The sequence below is a fragment of the Dendrobates tinctorius genome, unplaced genomic scaffold (genome assembly GCF_039654945.1).
Source record: "Dendrobates tinctorius isolate UK_male_01 unplaced genomic scaffold, ASM3965494v1 ptg000138l, whole genome shotgun sequence".
Classification (NCBI taxonomy): domain Eukaryota; kingdom Metazoa; phylum Chordata; class Amphibia; order Anura; family Dendrobatidae; genus Dendrobates; species Dendrobates tinctorius.
This window is the reverse complement of record NW_027361806.1, coordinates 11,045,335-11,065,655: the sequence shown is the minus strand read 5'-3', so window position 1 is coordinate 11,065,655 and position 20,321 is coordinate 11,045,335. Positions and strand designations below refer to the sequence as shown.

At 46.2% G+C, this 20,321-nt stretch overlaps 1 protein-coding gene across 11 annotated transcripts in view; it reads left to right on the top strand.

The window, feature by feature from the left end:
* The window catches only part of DAB1 (DAB adaptor protein 1), a 947,480-nt gene that overhangs the window by 213,691 nt on the left and 713,468 nt on the right, over window positions 1–20,321 (top strand). The window lies entirely within an intron of this gene.

Genomic DNA, 20,321 nt, shown 5'->3' with positions numbered 1-20,321 from the left:
ATTCATATTGCTGATAGCGGAAAAAAATATGATGAAAATAATAGACTTTTTTTTTTTTGCACAGTTGATTATTAGATAAACTCACAGGTGACAAATACAGAATGGAAAAGGCGTGGGGGCCGCGGAGAACAGGATTTTCTCATTATGCCGATTTGGTTTCCAGACCGAAAACCTCATGAATTTTGTTTCTGGTTGCCTTTAATTGTCAACATTTTGATGGGATCTCAGGGCCTGGCGGCAATATCACCGGTGGATAGTCATCTATTTTAGCTTTTTCCGCTGTGATCAGATTACATACCATGAGCGCTGATAAATGGGCTTTCCCAATGTAAGCTCTTGAGACAAGTCAGCCATCCGTGTTCTATTAGCGGGCAACATGTTATAAAGCAGGAGGAGCAGAGCAGATCGAGATATTGATTTTTGGGAAAAGATTTACTATAACGTGTATTTTATTCATAGGAATCCCAGTTTCTATGCAATAGTCCAGTAGGCGGAGCTTTAAGTAGGACCGCCCACTGGACTCCTAAACATAGAGGAAGGATTTATCTAAACAAAATACAGGTTCTAATGATTTTTTCCCACACAAATGTATGTATCAATCCGCTCTGCTCCTCCCGATCTGTAACACACAGCTCACAGGTCAGAATTCATGCACAATGTGACAGTTATGTGACTTTTATAAACATCAGCCAAGTACCTTGGACTGGAGCTGTCACTCGACTGGACCAGACTGGAGACGGAGAGCTTGCTCCATCATTCCTCTTCATTAAAGGAAAGAGAGATTTGGAGGTTTCTTTTTTTTTTTACTCATTCTTGAGATTGGTGGGAATCTCAGCAAAGAGATGGCCACTGATATGATTTGGAGGGTTTTTAGGTTGGAATGTAATTCTTTTTTAACGGCCTTTGGCTCGATCTCGAGCCATGATGACTTGATGAATGAACGCAGTATGGAAAGATTGATCTTGTGCAGCCTAGATAGGTCCACCAGGGTCTTCTCCTCTGTTATCTTGATAGTATCAAGCCATCGGGTCGCTGGTCTTCGCCTTGTTCCTTCTAATCTTCCGACCATGATGTTCTTCTCCTGTGATCGCTCTAAATTGTAGTATATTATGGTACAATCGGTTGTGAAATCTTTGTAAATAATGAAGAATGTTGGGCTTGCACCAGTTTTGCAGTGTATGGTGGTTTCTCCAGCCAGAACCCAAATGGACAACCTCCCTGCCGATCATATATTCTTAGACAGCTACTTCTGGGAAAACAAAGCCTAAAATGGAAACACATTGTTAACCAGTGACATTCACACTATCCGGTTTTTAACCTTTTTCTAATGCTAGAACCATATATTGAAGCCCCTGGGTGGCATTTTAGGACCCCCTCATACCCCTGAGCTCATATGTGACTGCAAACTGTGCCCCCTATAAATGCAACTCTGATGGCTAACCCCTCTATTTGTTATGAAATAGTGGGATGACCTAAAGAATCAAATCACAACCTCAGAGGTCCTTAAATGGTGAAATATTGAAGGTTTGTATGATTGTTTATATTTGGTATTTTTGGATAAAAATATGTCAAAATTATGTGTATCTTTTGTTAGAGAGGGGGGTGGGTGGGTGTTTTAGTCTTTTGGACCTTTTTACTAGTTATGTTTGGTAAGAACGATTTATGTGTATTAGGTGGATTTGGATAGGAGATGTTTTATTTAATACATTATGTGCATGAGTGTAAAATAGTGATGTGTTAAGAAACTACAGTTCCCAGCATGCACTGGCTGCCTACAGTGCGGTTGCAGTTATGGTGGTACAGGTTGAAGACTATTGCGTGTAAGCCATCGCATCGTTATGAGGCCAAGGTCATGTCCACACCAGTTGTTTGTGACGGGTTACAAGTTAACAATATGAGGTTTTTAGACTTTAAATATTTTTTGTTAAAAACTTTTTTCTACAGTTTAGATTTTATTTTTTTCTCTAAGAAAAGAGGAAATCCAATTCTTTCATGTTAACAGAATTCTCCTGAAGGTTTCTGTTCTTTGATTCAGTTTGTGGAGAGCGAAACTTCTGACGACGACTCTTCTGGGCGCAGTCTGAAAAAGAAAAAAAGAAAGGAAATAATAACAAAAAGTTTTAAGTGAGATATAAAGGAAGAGATTGTATTTTTGACATTGTGTCTCTCTGAGTTAATGTGAGATCCCATCCGATGTGAGATCCATCCGATGTGAGATCCATCCGATGTGAGATCCATCCAGTGAGATGTGATGGAAATATGTCCACCGTTCTTAATGGTTCATATCGAAAATTGCAGACATGTAGCTTGATGATCCGGGAGGGTAATGCAGAATCCGCAGCAGAGCCCCCACCTCCTATGTGTCACAGTCAGGCACCTTAGACACCAACATCTAGGGGTGACAGCCACCTCGGCACCTCCTAAATCTATGCAGCTGCGTAGTATGTGCTATATATTACATATACTCAATGTTTCCATCGTCTTGGCTGCATTCATCATGGCCCACATCCCATGTTTAATACCTCCCATGTTGTGCCGTTATCAGGTCAATGGAGGGGTCTGTGGTGACTTTTAGGAACATTATTGGTGCTATACTGTTGCATCTTCACTGAACCATTGAAGTTTGTGGAAATCATGAGGCTACACAATGGTGGCTTGATGGGTCTACTAGATAATACGTGTCCACTTTCGTGTAAAGTCCAGAGGGCTTCCAGAACAATGAAAGACCTCTTAGATACCTGGAAGATTTGGCAAATCACCAAGGTGCCACCAAAATCTCCTGGAGAGCATCTGTTCCAGAAGTTTTCTTGTGCAAAACACTGGGATGTTCCATCATTAGACATAACCCTGGCATCCAAATACAAGGAGTGGATTGGGAAGGAGCATGGACTAAACCTAAAAGGCGGCATGATTGGTTATGGGCATAATTGCCACATCTCTAACAGTTGGCAAGCATGATTTAGTTTGGTGCTTTTGCTTTTTTCACATCATAACTTGGCTATTGTTGCTGGGATATCTGCACGGGCAGCACGGTGACTCAGTGGTTAGCACTATTACTGTGCAGTGCTGGCGTCATGGGTCCAAATCCCACCAAGGACAACATCTGTAAGGAGTTTTGTATGTTCTCTCCATGTTTGCGTGGGCTTCCTCTGGATTGTCCAGTTTCCTCCCAAACTCCAAAGACCTACTAATAGGGAATGTAGATTGTGAACCCAGTGATGAGTTTGTAGAATGCTTTGGAATTAATGGTGCTATATAAGTAAAATAAATGTTAGGAATTTTCATTTTTATGTCTTAAGGATTAAGTGGCGGCATTGTAAAACTCTATTGGTATGGGTGTAGGTGGGATTTGTTATCGATATTAGATAGTTGAGGGTTTAGAGGGGTTCTCCAGGGAAGATAAGTTATCACTTATCTGCATTATAGGGTTTAACTTAAAGATCAAGGGGGTCCTCCCAGGATCATCCTGCACTAATCAGCAGAATTGGGCCATTTAATCCCCGGCAGGGCACTTTAGAATGGAATACATACCCAGCTTGCCACATCATTCATCTCCGACGGTGCTGCCAAGATTTGCGCTTGACTTTTTCCAGCCGTCCTATAGAGATTGAATGGAGCGGTGATCGGGCATAAGTCTCAATTCTAATGACAATATAAGTGCTCTGTCAGGGATAAAAATGCCCTGTTCTGCAGACCGTTGCCATCTCAGCCGACTCTCCCATGTACAGATGCGCTCGTTCGGCTGAGCGCTCCTGTGTTCTCTATGAGAAAGCCGCTGATTGACACGTCGCTGACGGCTGATCTCAGGGAGAACAAGGCAACCGGCAGTCCAAATTTGGACATGCCCAACCAACTACGCTCCCAAGCATCAGTTGGCCGGCCTCCTCATATACATTAGATATCGATATCGATGGGTTTGGCCAATGCTTTAATGTGTCTGCGGGTCCTAAAAGGAGCTCCTGCAAGTGCTGAGATCCGCTTATTACCGCCAAGCGGATAGTGCTGCAATATCCTACAACCCACTAACGGTCTATTTTGTGTCTTAAAACATAAAGAATGAAGAATAAATTATAGAATCCAGATTGTTAGAACTAATCGGTAATGTTCTGGGCGAGCTCTAACTGATATCATAAGATGTATGCAAGGCAGAAGTGATTGTTCAACGCTTACAATGGTGGGACTGGTATGTCAAGAACACAGAAATCAATGCATGAAAATGTGGATTTGGGATGGAGTTCCCCTTTAAATTTGCATACTATAAGAAGTCCTTGGTTCTTTTACAGAACAGTCCTGCATAAAGCAATGAACCATGTCAGGTATAACACGTAAATTGCACTTGAATTGAAGTATAGTTAGTTCTCTAAGGTGACTATTACTCAGTGATTACGCCTCAAGGATAAAGAATTGTGTGAACTCCGGGCCGTAATAACATTGAAATGGAAGGTACGATGAGCCTTTCTGATCCGCATATGAAATGTGATATATAATGTGATATTTATCCCCTCGGTGAATGGCAAGTCAATCTTAAGAACAAATCTAAACATCTCAGCGGAATTTGCCGAGAAAAATAAGGATATTAGAGGCAATAAAACCTATTTACCACCAGTTTTCTCTCTCCCAAGCAAGATCTGGCATTTCCCTGACCGATTCCTGCTAAAAGCAAAAAAAACAAAAAACAAAAAAGCAAAATGCAAATAAACAGCAGCTCAGAAAATTCTTATTAAACTGCAAAGCAATGAAATGTGCAAATAGATATTACCGGGCACTTTACAGGGACATAGTCGGATGATATGACCTTGGCTGGGTGAATGAAATTAAAGCTGAATTCGCTTGCAGGGATCGTAGAAAGGAGATCAGATTCCGGAAACACAAAGAAAATCCGCCTTATAGATGAGAAGACATGGTGGGTTTAGATTTACATAGTCCTATGTGGTCAGTGAAGATTCATTCTATGATCTTGAGTGTTGGCCAAAAAAAGTAGAAAGTTGGATCTGAAGCCAGTACGTTATTGGTGCCGGTTCCCGTGGAGAGTAATGGAAGATCCAAAAGTTTCTAGAGTTGTCAATTGGGACAAGACATGAAATATCAGAAAAAATGCTACATCCCATAGGAAGGCAATGAGTGAGAATAGTACGTGCGGCATTTATGGAGGGCTCCATCGGGATACAATCTTCGATATAAAGGTTAAAAGTTTCATCCCATAGAAATTATTGGAGAGCATTGGGGATCATATTGGCCTTTCCAATTTTCAACAGGAAGGAAACAATAAAAGTCATACATGTCACCAAATCCCAAAAATGGAAATATTGCTACAAAGACCATTCATGGCCAAAAGATTTTTTGCCGGACTATCAACCAAAAATATTGAGTAAAGGTAAAATCTTTCCAGATGATTTGGCTAAATGGACGATTCATAATTAAATGAGCATTAATTATAATTGAATTAATCAATTTTCATCACCTTTGGACTTACGTGTATGACCATCTAAAAGAGGTTATCTGGCTTAAGGCTGCAAGTATGCGACTGCAGACCTGTGAATCCTCACATTGTGCGCACTACATGCTGTGAGGATTCTCCGATGCCGGCACCAGGAGCAGCGGCCATGTGTCCGCAAGTATGCATTTTTCACACTTCCTTCTGACTAGACATGTCTGGCCTTGCTCAATACACTTGCACATCTAGTTGGCATGTGACCGCATGGATGCAAATTGCATGCTTGCAGTCAAGCACACCTGCCGCTTCCGGTGCCGACACTGGAGAATCGTTTTATGTGAGAAAAAACTCATGTCTGCGGTCGCATAGAGTGATTGCAGACCCAGTAGCCTAAGGCTGTCCATCTCCTTTGCCTATATTCTGTAACCTTTCCCTTGGCAATAAAAATGATTATGTTGTCTAAAGAGAAGCAGGGGATGCCATCACGTAGGAGACTTTCTCAGGGCTTCCACCAGAAGGCCATAAACTACCAACCTGACCGCTAGATTGGTTCCTGTGACTGGATTTGCACCATTTATACTTGGCCACCAAGCTTGGTCTTCACCTTTAGCCAACAGGTTGTCCTCCATGCTAATTGCCTGATTGACATTACCTTCTCTATTTTGAGGACAAAGGAATACCAACATGTCCATTCCTTCTTCCCCCAACGCCTTCCATGAAGGACAATCCAGGACATCTTCCCCCAACGCCTTCCATGAAGGACAATCTGGGACATCTTCCCCCAACGCCTTCCATGAAGGACAATCTGGGACATCTTCCCCCAATGCCTTCCATGAAGGACAATCTGGGACATCTTCCCCCAATGCCTTCCATGAAGGACAATATGGGACATCTTCCCCCAATGCCTTCCATGAAGGACAATCTGGGACATCTTCCCCTAACGCCTTCCATGAAGGGCAATCCTGGACATCTTCCCCCAACTCCTTCTATGAATGATAATCCGGACACGCCTATACACACCACATGGCCATCCATTCACATCAAGCTTGTTAGATCTGGCTGACATTGATCTGATGTGGAAGTAGGAGCTTGTTCCACCACGCCTCCATGCTAATTGTCTGATTGACATTACCTTCTCTATCTTGAGGACAAAGGAATACAACATGTCCATTCCTTCTCCCCCCAACGCCTTCCACGAAGGACAATCCAGGACATCTTCCCCCAACGCCTTAAAAGAAGGAGAATCTGGGACATCTTCCCACAATGCCTTCCATGAAGGACAATCCGAGACATCTTCCCACAATGCCTTCCATGAAGGACAATCTGGGACATCTTCCCTCAATGCCTTCCATGAAGGACAATCTGGGACATCTTCCCTCAACGCCTTCCATGAAGGACAATCTGGGACATCTTCCCCCAAGGCCTTCCATGAAGGACAATCCGGGACATCTTCCCCCAACGCCTTAAAAGAAGGAGAATCTGGGACATCTTCCCCCAATGCCTTCCATGAAGGACAATCCGAGACATTTTCCCACAATGCCTTCCACGAAGGACAATCTGGGACATCTTCCCTCAATGCCTTCCATGAAGGACAATCTGGGACATCTTCCCCCAACGCTTTTCATGAAGGACAATCTAGGACACGCCTATACACACCACATGGTCGTCCATTCACATCAAGCTCGTTAGATCTGGCTAACATTGATCTGATGTGGACGGAGGAGCTTGTTCCACCACGGGTAATCCCTTGTATGCCATACTGGGTGATAGCGGGTTGGCAATGAAGACATTTATGTTAGATATCAGTATCTGTAATTGTCCTTGTCTCGTTCTGCCAGGGAAAAACTACAAAACATATATTAGGTGGAGAATCGGTATCTTTGCAGTGTAACGTCTTTTTTTAATTAATTGGATTTGTTTTAATGTCTCTTTGATTATGAAGTATAAAGTGTTTCAAAAGGCGCAGACGTAAGGACAGCAAATGAATAACTGTAAATGGCTTTCTATGCGCTTACTGGATTCATGTTTAGCTGCTTTTATGTTGTCTGTGTACAAGGAGCGCGTCTCTCCTGAGAAGCTCCGCACATAAACTGTTGCCTAGCAGTTGCATAAAACATTAGACAGCCGATACCTCTCCGAAAACTCCCCCCAAAAAACAAAAAAAGTCAAGGTAGACCCTGGATATAATTGGATGGCTCTCACAAATAATAAGTCTCCAGCTTTTGTTTGAACAGGGTGCTGCGACTTCCTGAAGGTGTCAGATCGGAAATAGATTACACCGAGAATACTTAGAACTTCTTAAAGTCGGAGATTGCAACACAAGCTGGAGAATAGGCAACTGTATATTTATAGTGTGACACATAATATCCTTGTCTCCGCGCTCCGGGAAATTATGTATGTGAGTGTCGCTTGTCCTCAGTGTTGGAATAAATTACAACGGGGAAGAAGATTGAGAGGCGATTCTCTTCTTCCTCAAAAGACGTAGTCCCATTAAATGGGGGTCTTAACGGGATAGTATTCTGATATCATTAGGATGGAATCAAGGAGATAGTCAGTGTTCAGTTCTCCTGCAGCGCTTCCAGAGGGGGAATGAGGTATTGCACCATCCCTATTCAATTCAATACAATGTCCCTGTAATATACAAACACATCAGGTCCTCCGGAGTGAGAGACGTTCTCTGGGGTTGCTCTGGGCTTTGTTGTTAGAGGAGCGCTCTAAATGGTTGAAATCCATCTGAAATCGGTTTTCTAACCCATTAAAGAGGAGAAATTGGAAAAGATAACTGTCAGAGAAGTATCCTATGTTTTTGTCTCGCTGTATGTGATGCAAGACTTTCGGCCACTCATGCACCCTGGTGCTTCAGGTTTCCCAGATCATCCAGGAAGCTTCCACGGGTCAGCTCATCCCTAGTGCTATGCTGTAGGGTATGTGAGTGTGACATTGGGCAGCGTGGTGGCTCAGTGGTTAGCACTGTATGGTGGCTCAGAGGTTAGCACTGTACATCGTGGCTCAGTGGTTAGCACTTTACATGTTGGCTCAGTGGTTAGCGCTGTACTTGGTGGCTCAGAGGTTAGCACTGTATGGTGGCTTAGTGGTTAGCACTGTACATGGTGGCTCAGTGGTTAGCACTGTACATCGTGGCTCAGTGGTTAGCACTTTACATGTTGGCTCAGTGGTTAGCGCTGTACTTGGTGGCTCAGTGGTTAGCACTGTATGGTGGCTCAGTGGTTATCACTGTACATGTTGGCTCAGTGGTTAGCACTGTACAGTGGCTCAGTCGTTAGACCTGTAAGGTGGCTCAGTGGTTAGCACTGCATATGTTGGCTCAGTGGTTAGCACTTTACGGTGACTCAGTAGTTAGAACTGTATAATGCTCTGTGGTTATCACTCTACATGGTGGTTCAGTGGTTATATATGTATATATATATGTTACATATGTATGGTGGCTTAGCACTGTATGGTGGCTCAGTGGTTATCACTGTACATGGTGGATCAGTGGTTAGCACTGTACATGTTTACTCAGTGGTTAGTACTGTTGCCTTGCAGCGCTGGGGTCCTGAATTCAAATTTCACCAAGGACAACATCTGCAAGGAGTTTGTATGTTCTCGTGTTTGCATGGGTTTCCTCCGGTTACTACGGTTTCCCCCCACATTCCAAAGACATACTGAAAGGGAATTTAGAATGTGAGCCCCAATGGGGACAGTGATGATGATGTCTGTAAAGCGTTGCAGAATAAGATGGTGCTATATAAGCAATGAGTAACAATTGTCTTCTTTGCTGTACAAGTGGTAAGGGGCACAGATTGAAGGTAGGCAGAGACGTAAAAGCACCTGGACCCCAAAACTAAAACTGCTAGCAATATGCAGGGAATGTTATAGGAGGTAATAAAGGTATCCATACACTGTAGATGGCGGTTAACTTCCAACCTCCATACATGCATGCTCAGTTTGGCTGAGCGTACATATCTTTTCAGTAGGGAAAGCAGACTAAGCCATTGACAGATACCTCTGGCAGAGACTTATTATCCCTAAGAACAAAAGGTTTGGTGTGAAACTAAACATTCCTAATTCTCAATTGATCTAACCTAACTTATCAGATTTGGATGGCGCTGATTTAATATGTAAGGACCCTTAAAACGTCAGTAGCAGAGGACGTCTCATTTTCTCCCCTTGGTTCTATATGAAAGCCCTTGTGTAGGGAGATCCCACAGTAGGGATTGTCTACGTGTGACGGTCATTGTGGTAGAATAGCCATGCACTAAACAGGTGTACAGCACCAGCTTTCTCACTAATGGAGAACTGCGGGAGCAAGAACGGACCGAAAATAGGAATGTAAAACACCATAGAAAACAAACAGCTGAACACAGCCCCTGAGCCAGAAACAGGGGGGTTTCCTTTATTTCCCAGCACAGTGTGAAGCTTTTACTTTAACATCTTTGGGCAAGGCTGGGACATGAAGACGCAAAATGAAATCATTTCCTGAAGGGAGCTGCCGAATCCTAATTCATTTGCCCTACTTTCATGTTCTCTCCCAGCTCCTCCGCTACCGTCCAGCCGAGTTTGTTTGTTTTTTTTAATCTATTTTCTATCTGTTCCTAATTTAGAGGGGCAGAAGACATAAAGGTCCATTTACGAGGCTTCTTCCCTGCATGAAACAGATTCCAAAAGTGCGGCTTTGTAGGTGCGATGTTAGCCGCAGAGAACCGCGGTCATTCGAAAGGGATACAGGATTTTCTTTTATTTTGGAATGATGCCTAATCCTAAGCATCTGTCGCTGCTAAAAGATAAGAAAAAGTAATTAGAAAAAATCTTCAATTATGAAATGTCTAAGAATTATGTATTTTATTAAGTAATCCTCCAAAAAATGGCTTCCTGCAAAGCCTTCTTCTCAAAAGAGAAGGCGGAATTTCTAGAGCATGTTGGGCAGAAAACATTACGATTAGAGTTGAGCGACTTTTGTTTTTTTAGGGTCGCGTTTCGTTTCGTGAAACCCGACTTTTCCAAAAGTCGGGTCGAGCAAGGTCGTCCGATTATAGGGAAAAGTCGGGGTCGTCCCGAAACACGAAACCCAATGTAAGTCAATGGGGAATAAAAGTCGGCAGTGAGAGGAGGACAGGAAACACCTACAGTGCCCATTTGAATGCCAAAAGCATCAATTCTTCTTACTTAAGCTTGTCAACCTTAATTAACTTCATAATACAAGTTACACACTGAAAAATGGGGGTTATTTGGCTAAAGTTGTGGGGGGAGAGGGCTGGCTGCAGGTTTTCATGTGCCCTGGGCGAAAGAGCGCCCCTTTAACACATACCACAACTCATCATGCTCCGATACGGCAGAGAAATAGCGGTATAGTACAATGAAAAATACCTCACTTTTTACATCTCATGACGAGGCCCATCTATTTCTCCATACAAAATCATTGGTCCCATATAATGTTTGAAACAGTATATGATGAGCTCCACATAATGCTAGAGTATATGTTGGTCCCCATGGATGAAGCTCCACTGTCTTATGGGCCCAAATAATGCTCCAAACATAATGGGCCCCATTTCTAATGCTCTAGTGTATAATGGGCCCTGTAAATGCTGCTCCAGTGTCTGATGTCCACCTTTGGAATGTTCCAGTGTATGGTGGGCCCCATCTATCATTCTCCAGAGTATAGTGCTCCCCAAAAATTGCTGTCCCAACATTGAAAACAATCAAATAAGTCTCCTCGCTAGGGAATCCCTGTACTAGTCTGGACTCCTCCTCGTCCCCATCTTCCATCTCACTGCACAGTATTTCAACTTTGCAAGTGCTGTGATCCTGAGCAAGCAGGGGGGGCCCACTCGTTGGCGACGGCACTGGCACAGGGCCCCTGATAGTACGGTGGTGTGTCTGATGGCGGGTGGGCCGAACCTGCACTTTCATCTGCAGCTTCCTCTTTGTCACCGTGTAAGATGGAACTGTATATGGGAAGGGTAACCTGAGTTTCATCAGGGTCAGATTCAGGTCGTGTAGCGTGCGAGGGGAATGTAGTGGTCTGGGTCAATGTACCAGCAGATTCATCGAGCAGTGGCTGGGCATCAGTGCACTTGTGTCGCCCCCAGGAGTACGGTCGCCACAGTGGCATTACCTTCTTCCTAGGGAGTGTGATGTCATGCTTGGGAGCAACGAAGGATCTCTCTAGCAGGTTAACTGATTGGGCGGCGTTATTCCCACGAGTCATGACCCTCCAAACAGTGTTCATGAAGGCAAAGTGTTTGTTTTACGTGGGCAGTATGGTTGCAAAGCTGAACCTTAAAGGAATGTCCAGAAGGGCACCACCAGGAGTGGAGCCTACGGTTAAATTCGACTCCACCTGGGAAACCTCAACCATGCCAGCTACAGAACAGATGCACACATTGCAAGCTTAATTCCGTTAATGAACGAGACTCCGTCATGCCCCGCGGTCCGAATCCGGCTTACTAGAGGGACACGTGAGGCTCTGGCACATGAGATTGGCCAATAACTGGTGTGTCATGCCCTTACATGTCCGTGGCTGCATGTGCGCTACACTGAAAAGGCCAGCGTTTGTCGCTTACAGGTGCAGATAACCCGCTGAACAACGTTAGTGATGGGGATCACTGATTACAATTATTACCCGCGAACAATGATTTCCCAGTAAGTGCAGGTCAACCGCAGTTCCGGAATTAGGCCTAACCGTCATTCCTGAAAAAATGAAAAACTTACGTGTGCAAACCACAGGTGCTGTAGCTTGCTTAACAGCTCGCCAGCCGTTCTCACGCCCAGTATGGATTACACGTGATTTCACAAAGGTGAGAAAGGGTACCGTATCCCCAGATAACATGTATGGATAGCGTACACATTCAAAATATATGTCTCAGGAGGCAGGCTCAGACGGTGTTAGGCCCAGTATGGATTGCACGTGATTGCACAAAGGTTAGAAAGGGTACCGTATCCCCGGATAACATGTATGGATAGCGTACACATTCAAAATATATGTCTCAGGAGGCAGGCTCAGACGGTGTTAGGCCCAGTATGGATTGCACGTGATTGCACAAAGGTGAGAAAGGGTACCGTATCCCCAGATAACATGTATGGATAGCGTACACATTCAAAATATATGTCTCAGGAGGCAGGCTCAGACGGTGTTAGGCCCAGTATGGATTGCACGTGATTGCACAAAGGTTAGAAAGGGTACCGTTTCCCCGGATAACATGTATGGATAGCGTACACATTCAAAATATGTCTCAGGAGGCAGGCTCAGACGGTGTTAGGCCCAGTATGGATTGCACGTGATTGCACAAAGGTTAGAAAGGGTACCGTATCCCCGGATAACATGTATGGATAGCGTACACATTCAAAATATATGTCTATACATCAGGAGGCAGGCTCAGACGGTGTCAGGCACAGTATGGATTTGACGGCCCAGACTACACAGCGGAGGAGCAGGGAGAGGTAAAGATTGCAAATGCTGGGGCCCTGCCCAAGCAAGGGGGGCCCACTCGTGGGCGTCGGTACTGGCACTGGGCCCCTCATAGTACGGCGGTGTGTTTGACGGCGGGTGTGCACCACCACCGTCAGAGACACTTGATTGCACTATGAAGGACCCTGTACCAGTGCCCGCGCCCAAGAGTCGGCCTACCCACCTGTCCAGGGCAACGGCACTCGCACGGTGTCGTGCGCTAGGTGGTGACCCCGGCCATGGGGGGGGAGGCAGCACAGTTAGGGAGTTTTAGAAAGTGGCATATGTTGATGTTGGACATTCATCTGATGCAAAAGGTGAAATAGGTCAAGTCCCAGGAAGAGGTGGACCAAAGCAAGCCATTTTTCTGTCACCCTATGTGTCATCAGAGGAAGGTGGGACAAAATCCTTGGAAACCCATGCGTGGTTCATTTTAATGAAGGTTAGATCATCCACATTTTGGGTTGACAGACGGGTCCTTTTTTCTGTCAGGATTGATCCAGCTGCACTGAAGACTCTTTCCGATAGCACACTTGCAGCTGGGCAAGCGAGCTCCTGTAAGGCATATTGTGCCAATTCAGGCCAGGTGTCCAGTTTAGCGGCCCAATAGTCAAAGGGGAATGACCTGTGTGGGAGAACATCGATATGGGAGGAAAAGTAGTTTGTAACCATAGTTGACAACTGCTGTCTCCTGTCACTTTCCATCGATGCAGTATTACCAGTTGTGTGAGCGGTACTTGAAAAATCAGTCCACAACATTGTCATGAAACCCCTGTCTCCAACGCCACTTCTGCTGTGTGCACCACGAACACCTCTGCCAAGCTGCCCCCGGCCCGTACGGCTCGTGTGAGAACCATCACCGCTGCTGTGTGCTGGGAATGCCTCAAGCAACCGATTTACCAGAGTTGCTTGTTTATTAGCCAATATTAGGTCAAGGTTCTCCTGTGGCATGATGTTTTGTAATTTGCCTTTATAGCGTGGATCCAGGATGCTGGCCAACCAGTAGTCGTCATCGTTCATCATTTTGGCAATGCGTGGGTCCCTTTTTAGGATCTGCAAGGCATAATCTGACATGTGGGCCAATGTTCCCGGTGTCAATGATGCACTGCGAGTGCTGGTTGGAGGAGCACTTTCTGGCAAATCCACATCCCTCCAGTCACGCACAAACCCTGTACCAGACCTTGCCACGCCAACATTTTCACTTGCCCCACGAGATGCATCCTCCTCCCCTAAGTAATCATCCCCATCATCCTCCTCCTCCTCCTCTTCTTCCTCCACCTCCTCCAGGAGAGGTCCCTGAGCAGACAATGGCTGAATGTCATCAAGGAATCCCTCCTCCTCTTCCTCCTCATCAACATTGGCTGCAGACGCCTGCTCCTTAAGGTGCGTCAAAGTTTGCATGAGCAGACGCATAAGTGGGATGCTCATGCTTAGAATGGCGTCGTCTGCGCTTACCAGCCGTGTGCATTCCTCAAAACACTGAAGGACTTTACAGAGGTCTTTCAGCTTCGACCACTGCACACCTGTCAACTCCATGTCTGCTCTCAAAGTGCCTGGCCGTGTATCCTCCCACAAATGCATTATGGCCTGCCTCTGCTCGCACAGCCTCTCCACCATGTGCAGGGTGGATTTCCACCTTGTTGCAATGTCGATAATGAGGCGGTGGTTGGGAAGGTGGAGCAATCGCTGCAGCTTCTGCATACGAACGGAGTGCACAGGCGACCGGCGGATGTGCGCGCACAGTCTTCGCACCTTCTGGAGCAGGGCTGTTAACTCCGGATAATTTTTGAGGAAGCACTGCACCACCAGGTTCAAGGTGTGAGCCAAGCAAGGTATATGGCTGAGTTTTGAAAGGGCTATGGCTGCCACAAAATTACGGCCGTTATCACTAACTACCTTGCCTGCCTCAAGATGTACACTGCCCAGCCATGACTCAGTTTGTCGCTTCAAGTACTCGGCCAGCACCTCGGCGGTGTGTCTGTTGCCCAAACACATCATCTGCAACACAGCCTGCTGACGCTTTCCACTAGCTGCTTGATAGGGGGACACATCGTGTGCAACAGTGGCAGCTGCAGATGGAGTGCTCGTACGACTGCGCTCTGTGGACGAGCTTTCGCTTCTGGAGGAGGAGGAGGAGGGTCGAACGCCTACAGCCAACTGTTTCCTATACCGTGGGCTAGGCAGCACTGTCCCACCACCGCTGTCCCCTGTGGACCCTGCATCCACCACATTAACCCAGTGCGCAGTGATGGACACGTAACGGCCCTGGCCATGCCTACTGGACCATGCATCAGTTGTGAGGTGCACCTTTCCGCTCACTGACTGCTTGAGTGCATGGACAATGTGGTCTTTCACATGATGGTGGAGGGCTGGGATGGCTTTGCGAGAGAAGAAGTGGCGACTGGGTAGGTCATAGCGTGGTACTGCATAGGCCATGAGTTCGCGGAAAGCTGTGCTTTCCACCAACCGAAAGGGCATCATCTCAAACGAGATTAGTTTGGCAATGTGGGCGTTCAAACCCAGTGTACGCGGATGAGAGACTGAGTACTTTCTTGACCTACTCATAGTGTCTGGGAGGGAGAGCTGGACTTGAGAGCTGCATATGGTGGAAGTAGCGGTGGACAGGGCGGACTGAGAGAGGGTTGATGATGGTGATGGAGTTGGTGTTCTTTCTGATGGCCTAGAATCAGTCTTTCGTTGATATAACAGTGGGATTCCCTGACTGCTGTGGCCTTGCAACGACACCTCAACATTTGCTGCTGTGCTAACCGGTGGGCTTACAGTGGGGGAAACAATGTAGCGTTGCTGACTACCTTCGTTGTGATCAGTTGCACATGTGGCACTTGAGGTTTGGTGTTGTGTCCACGCTTGCAAGTGCATGCTGGTTAAATGTCTAAGCATGCAACTGGAATTCAAATTTTTCAGATTTTTCCCTCGGCTAAAGGTCTTTGCGCACTTCTTACAGATAACCTTGGCCTGATCATGAGGATTTTGGTCAAAAAAGTGCCACACTGCACTCTTCCTACTTTGGCAGACATTTTGCGGCCTAGCACGCTGTGATCTTTTGACCCTCTGGACAAGCTGTCCAGCAACTCTTTTGATGTTTGTAACCTGTCTTTGGAGTGCTCCGGGCCTGCCAGATAACAGCTGTTGCGATGTCGATGTCTGCTGTGGATGCTCCTCATCTGAGCTATTGGAAGCAGCACCCTCTTCCCCCAATGGATGCCAATCTGGGTCAACAACTGGGTCATCCATCACCTCCTCTTCTATGTCATGTGCACCTTCCTCTGTGTCACCGTGTATGGTGGTATAGTGTGCGGGAAGGGGCACCTGAGTCTCATCAGGGTCAGAATCTGGCTCTGTACACTGCGAGGACAATGTAGTGCTCTGAGTGAATGTACCAGCAGAATCATCCATCAGCGGCTGTGCATCAGTGCACTCCATGTCAGATTCATCTTGGCCTGGGTAATTCACCATTTCACTTGATAATCCAGGCATGGTATGTGAAAACAGCTCCATGGAGTAATCAGTAGTATGGCCTGCGTCATCCTTCAATCTTGGTTGGGGTGAAGGACACAAGGAAATGTGTGGTTCATGAACATGAGCCTCCAATGACGACTCAGTGCTTTTACTTTTTACAACTGAAGAAGAGGAGGCGATAGAGCTGGAGGCTGAGTCAGCAATGTAAGACAAAACTTTTTCCTGATGCTCTGGCTTTAAAAGCGGTTTGCCAACTCCTAGAAAACTAAGCGTTCGAGGCCTTATGTAGCCAGACGATGACGGAGGCTCAGCAACTCCTGCATTCGGTCCTATTTTGCTCTTGCCACTACCATCAGATCCACCACCAACACCATCATTACCAGCTGCCAACCCCCGCCCAATTCCACGGCCTCTTCCACCAGCCTTCCTCATTTTTGGCAGAAATGTAGACAAAATCCAACAAACTATATAGTAATGTAAAACAAGGTACAAGGTGTCTATAGGACAGGGGAGATTTTGAATTTCTGCACACACTTTTGGATTGTGTGAGGCCCACTGATATCTGAGTGCTATGTCACAGGCTCGATGGCACAGCTGTGACCAAAGTGACTAGAGGATAAGGGAGATTTTGAATCTCTGCACACACTTTTGGACACTGGACACTTTTGGATTGTGTGAGGCCCAATGAATATCTGAGCGCTATGTGACAGGCTCGATGGCACAGCTGTGACCAAAGTGACTAGAGGATAAGGGAGATTTTGAATCTCTGCACACACTTTTGGACACTGGACACTTTTGGATTGTGTGAGGCCCAATGAATATCTGAGCGCTATGTGACAGGCTCGATGGCACAGCTGTGACCAAAGTGACTAGAGGATAAGGGAGATTTTGAATCTCTGCACACACTTTTGGACACTGGACACTTTTGGATTGTGTGAGGCCCAATGAATATCTGAGCGCTATGTGACAGGCTCGATGGCACAGCTGTGACCAAAGTGACTAGAGGATAAGGGAGATTTTGAATCTCTGCACACACTTTTGGACACTGGACACTTTTGGATTGTGTGAGGCCCAATGAATATCTGAGCGCTATGTGACAGGCTCGATGGCACAGCTGTGACCAAAGTGACTAGAGGATAAGGGAGATTTTGAATCTCTGCACACACTTTTGGACACTGGACACTTTTGGATTGTGTGAGGCCCAATGAATATCTGAGCACTATGTGACAGGCTCGATGGCACAGCTGTGACCAAAGTGACTAGAGGATAAGGGAGATTTTGAATCTCTGCACACACTTTTGGACACTGGACACTTTTGGATTGTGTGAGGCCCAATGAATATCTGAGCGCTATGTGACAGGCTCGATGGCACAGCTGTGACCAAAGTGACTAGAGGATAAGGGAGATTTTGAATCTCTGCACACACTTTTGGACACTGGACACTTTTGGATTGTGTGAGGCCCAATGAATATCTGAGCGCTATGTGACAGGCTCGATGGCACAGCTGTGACCAAAGTGACTAGAGGATAAGGGAGATTTTGAATTTCTGCAGACACTTTTGGACACTGGACACTTTTGGATTGTGTGAGGCCCACTGATATCTGAGCGCTATGTCACAGGCTCGATGGCACAGCTGTGACAAAAGTGACTAGAGGATAAGGGAGATTGGATTGCTTTTAAAAAAGCAGTTTGCAGAGCAGTGGGTAAACAGCAATGCCAGCCTGTCAGGAAGCCTTAAAAGGCAGCCCAACAACCAACACCACTGATACACCACAATATAGCCTCCCCTTGCACTGCACACACAGTGACTGGTGTGTTGTGCAGGCCAAATTGCTAGCAGCAGAAGCAGTTTTTTTTTCCTCTCAGCAGGACAAAAAAAAAAAATTGGGATTGCTTTTAAAAAAGCAGTTTGCAGAGCAGTGGGTAAACAGCAATGCAGGAATGTCAGGAAGCCTTAGAAGGCAGCCCAACAACCAATACCACTGATCCACCACAATATAGCCTCCACTTGCACTGCACACACAGTGACTGGTGTGGTGTGCAGGCCAAATCGCTAGCAGCAGAAGCAGTTTTTTTGTCTTCTTCCCTGCCTAATGCTCTCCCTACAGAATCAGCAGCAACCTCTCCCTATACTGAGATCGGCAGAAGTAAGATGGTGGTCGGCGTGCACGCCCTTTTATACCCCCTGTGACGCCCACCAAAGCAAGCCAATCACTTGCATGCCCTTCTGAAAGATGGTGGTGACCCCTGCCTATGTCATCACGTTGCCCACAGTGTCCGTGGATCCTGATTGGCTGAAAAAGAGCTCAAAACAAACTTTTGAAACGCGACTTTGGCGCGTAAGTCGCCGACCTCGTGGCCGACCTCATCCTAGGGTCGGGTTTCGTTTCATGAAACCCGACTTTGCCAAAAGTCGGCGACTTTTGAAATTTTTCGACCCGTTTCGCTCAACTCTAATTACGATCTATCACGGGTCTTTGTCAATGAGTCACTGCGTAAAATGGAAAGGAGGGTCCTGATGTGAAGTGACGCTTGTACCTTCTCCATTGGGTAAGTAGTGCTTCACATCAGGACCCTCCACTCACCTTGAACTCAGTGACTCATTGATTAAGACCGCTGATGACCCTCCACTCAACTTGGACACAGTGACTCATGGATCGAGACCCGTGACGACCCTCCACTCAACTTGGAAGCAGTGACTCAATGATAAAGACCCCTGACTACTGTCCACTCAACTTGGATGTAGTGATTCCTTGATAGAGACCCGTGACAACCGTCCACTCAACTTGGACGAAGCGACTCATTGATAAAGACCCATGACGTCCGTCCACTCAGCTTGGACGCAGTAACTCATTGATTAAAACCAGTGACGACTGTCCACTCAACTTAGACGCAGCAACTTATTGATAAAGACCTATGAGGACCGTCCACTCAAGTTGAACACAGTAACTCTTTGATAAAGACTCGTGATGACTGTCCACTCAACTTGGATGCAGTGACTCTGTCAGGAACACCGCACTGCACTTGCTCACTGAGCCAGTGCGCGTGTCCTGAGTACAAAAACAATGCTCAAAGATACCCGTGGAGCGGGCAGCAGTGGTGATGATGCATGCTCCAGGACCTGAATCACGTGACTGCTGAGGGCGTGGCCTAAGCTCCACAGAGCTAGGAGCTGCAGGGAAACTCCTAGAAAGGTAACTACAGGACAATGTTACCAAGGGGCATAGACAGAGACAGAAACCAGATCAAGCCGGGTCAAAGCACGAGATAGCAGGACAGTACTACAGGGTTAGACAGAGTGAATAGTCAGGACGTAGCAATAGATCAGAAAACCAGAACGGGCAATGGACGGTACAATAGGGACAAACTGCAATGGAGTAACAATAGCCAAGCCAGGAGGTCACAACCGGAGAAGACAATAGTACCAAAATGAGAGATGGAGTACAGAGTGAGGGAACAGGCCGGGTCATACACGGGAATCAAACAAGCAATGCAGAATACACGCACACCAGGGGGGTCGGTCAGACACACAGCCAGAATAACAGTATAGCTGACAGAGAATGCTGGTCTGGAGTGAGTATAAATACCCCTCCCACGTCCAAAGAGAGGCCGGCAAAAGTTAACCCTGTGAGAACAAGACATTAGCCATGTCCTAACCATGACAGACTTATTGATAAAGACCCGTGATGACCCTCCACTCGACTTGGACACAGTCACTCATTGATAAAGACCCGTGATGACCCTTCACTCAACTTGGACACAGTCACTCATTGATAAAGACCCGTGATGACCCTTCACTCAACTTGGACACAGTCACTCATTGATAAAGACCCGTGATGACCCTCCACTCAACTTGGACACAGTGACTCACTGATAAAGACCCGTGATGACTGTGCACTCAACTTGGATGCAGCGACTCATAGATTAAAACCCATGATGACCTCCACTCAATTTTGAGAT